Source organism: Pinus tabuliformis, chromosome 2_1 (assembly GCF_031772625.1).
Source record: "Pinus tabuliformis cultivar Carrire ecotype Pingquan chromosome 2_1, CPIR1, whole genome shotgun sequence".
Taxonomy (NCBI): domain Eukaryota; kingdom Viridiplantae; phylum Streptophyta; class Pinopsida; order Pinales; family Pinaceae; genus Pinus; species Pinus tabuliformis.
In genome coordinates, this window is record NC_142299.1 from 620,701,602 (window position 1) to 620,704,587 (window position 2,986).

At 41.5% G+C, this 2,986-nt stretch overlaps 1 pseudogene; it reads right to left on the reverse strand.

The window, feature by feature from the left end:
- Window positions 1-858: 858 nt before the first annotated feature.
- LOC149202068 (arginine--tRNA ligase, cytoplasmic pseudogene) lies at window positions 859-1,185 on the reverse strand (annotated as a pseudogene).
- Between the last annotated feature and the right edge of the window lie 1,801 nt (window positions 1,186-2,986).

The following is a 2,986-nucleotide window of genomic DNA, read 5'->3' on the forward strand; positions in this document are numbered from 1 at the left end:
CTATGGTTGTTGGGTGCAGTCATTGTACCCCCATAACTGTGTACGCAGGTTCCAGAGGGAAATCATTAAACAAAAACCAGCGCTGGACTGATAACTTATGAGTGAGCCCATTCTGGAGAGGTATTGCTGATATACTCTTCTTGTGCGTGCTATCCGTTTGCTGGGTAATTGTCCTTGAGCTGCATAGCTGACTTGAAAGCGATTTTCATTGTATGGCAGTCAAAATTATTTAGATTGAAGCCACTCTCTCTTTATCTCCTGGGCCAAGTTATCCACAGAGAAATTCTGAGCATATATCTCATTCTCAATCAAACATTCCAGATTTGAGATCAAATTCGTGAATTTTGAGGCACATTTCTTGAACACTGTTGAGACAGTTCATTCTAGCAACCGAATTTATCTTGCAAGAAGAAATTATCCTTTTCATGAGGTTGAATTATTAGCTCAAAAGGGAGACGAGTTCTTCTATTTCAGAGTTACGACCACCTGCAGGTCCTAGTCCGATTTATGGCATCTGAACCACAGTCATTTCCATGTGCTCTGACTGAACGTTGTCATTTAAGGGACTGAGTTTAGTTCTCTAAGAGCTGTGTGGGACAAATTCAGTTGCGGAAGGTTGCTGGAAAATTCTTAGTTGGCCATCAAGATAGCTGCTAATACCATACCTGTGCGTATAGAACCTAAAGGGCAGATTTCCAGTGAAGGCTCGAGTTGCTTGGAGCACACTGCTGAGGAAGAGAAGACTGATACGCAGAAGGGAGATGTCTGGAGCAGAGTACAAAGGCATCGACAGCAGGGTATTATTCTTCATTTCCAGAATTGCATGGACCAAACACGCAGTTGAATAAGTGGTTCGACTTACATCAGTTCCTGCTTGCTCCGGTTCTTGGCCTCATCAAGCAAATCTACAAGGCGAACGACCTCTAAACTACGAGTCCGAAAGTGTTTACCATCTGAACCAAGAACTAGGCCAAATCCAACCTGCCTTGCTTTTGGATATGGTAAATGCAACGATTGACCAACATCTGTCACGTATATGATCCACTGTGCCTTCTCTTCATTAAGCCGGTACCACAGTGCTGTCATATCAGTCGAAGCATAGTTGAAGCCACCATCCCTCTTTACAACAATTAATGGAATATTTTGCCCTTCGATTTGGATTACTTTGGCACCGTCACTTTCCATGCTGGTAACAAGTTAGTGAAGGATTGTTGCTGATTAATGGAGGTCAAACTACCCTATGACATGCCTATTTGAGCTGCCTCTTAAATCTGGGTTATTTGCTGAAGTTGGGGTCTCTGATATACATATATTTCTTGCTCCAAAAGCTTGTTGCTGATACTATAAAAGGAGGACTATAAACTCAGATCTTTATAGTGCCAGAAAGTGCCCAGTTGGATCCTGCTGAAGAATGAAGCTTCTTTGATGTTATAACACTTATCTATAGCCATTGTTCTTCCTAACATTTGCTGGTATATTCTACTTCAGATCTCTGTTAGAGTTGATATATCAGAGGTATATGTAATCCATTCTTGTAGTTGAAGTTCGAATTTCAAAGAAGGAAGAAGTCATTTAATTGTGCATCCATACAAAGCGTATCTTGGTATACCTGAGCATTTTAAGGGTGAAACATATCTATTGTATCTGTGTTGGAAGGACTTTGAGCCTCTCATTCTTGTTGGACACAAATCTGTTAGTGATTGGCTAAATTCTTAGCTGGAATTAGTTGAGTGCCTTTTCAATAGCTGGGGTTTGTCTAGACTTGCTGAGTGTTTATTTCTTTGTTAAGACAATGGCTAGATTTGATGATGTATTAGAGTTACTGAATACACTAATACACTCCACTATTGGTGGGAAGGTAAATGTTAGCAAAGACACTCTTTGTGACATTCAGACCTGCCTGCATGATGCACAATAAAAGATCGATTTTTTGCAGCTTGAATCACAGCTACTGCAAGAAGAGCTACATCAAAATAGACACCATTCTGAACCTGTTTCTGTTCAGAACATTGAGACAACCACCCATCAGCAGCATATTAATAATGGTACAGTTCATTCAAATAAAGCAGCAGTTGAACATGCAGATGCAGAAACTCAGTCTGCACTTCCCAAGCCCATCATCAAACCTTGGGAACAGCTTGTCCACAACAAGCACAGAACTGGTCTTGGATATGACAAGGACTTGTCCTTTCATATTCCAGACTATGCCAAGCCCATTCAGTTTCAGAGTGCTGGATTCATTCATGACAGTTCACCTGCTCCTTATGAAAGTTCAGTTTCAGCTGTTTCAGATTCTTCCCCTCTTCCACAACAACAACAAAAACAACAGATTGTAAAATGCCAACACTGTGATCAAGTTGGCCATCTGAAAGATCACTGTTTTGATCTTCATCAATGTAAGCACTGTCATAAAACTAGCCATTCTTCACACAGATGCTTCAGCAACAAACACCCTGCAAGAACAAAGATTCATCTTGGATGGATCGCTTCTTGGCAATGGGCATCAACACCCAAGAAGATATTCCAAACACATGTCAGAACTTGTTCCAGAGTATTAAACAGTCTTGCAGTTGAGTTTTCTCCATCATCTCACCTTGTATCTGACAGGGGGGGAAATGATGGTCATCTACAAGCTTCAAAGCCACATCAAGCGAGCCTGAGCCACAACCTGCCACACCAGTTTCAGAGTTGTAGCCAGAGACAAGATGCATGAACATGCCTTCAGTTGGAAATTTGGGACACTTCCTCTAGCAGAAGACTCCAGCTTCTTGCCAGTTTTGGAAGAGTTCCAGGAATCGCAGAGTTGTTGGTCATCCTTAAACCATCACAGATTAAGAACACTTCCTCTAGCAGAAGACACCAGCTTCTTGCCAGTTTTGGAAGAGTTCCAGGAATTGCATTAAGCATTCCAGAGTTGTTGGTTATCCTTAAACCATCACAGGTTGAGACTTCCCTTTTCAGGTTGAAGTTTTACCTTTTATGCGGG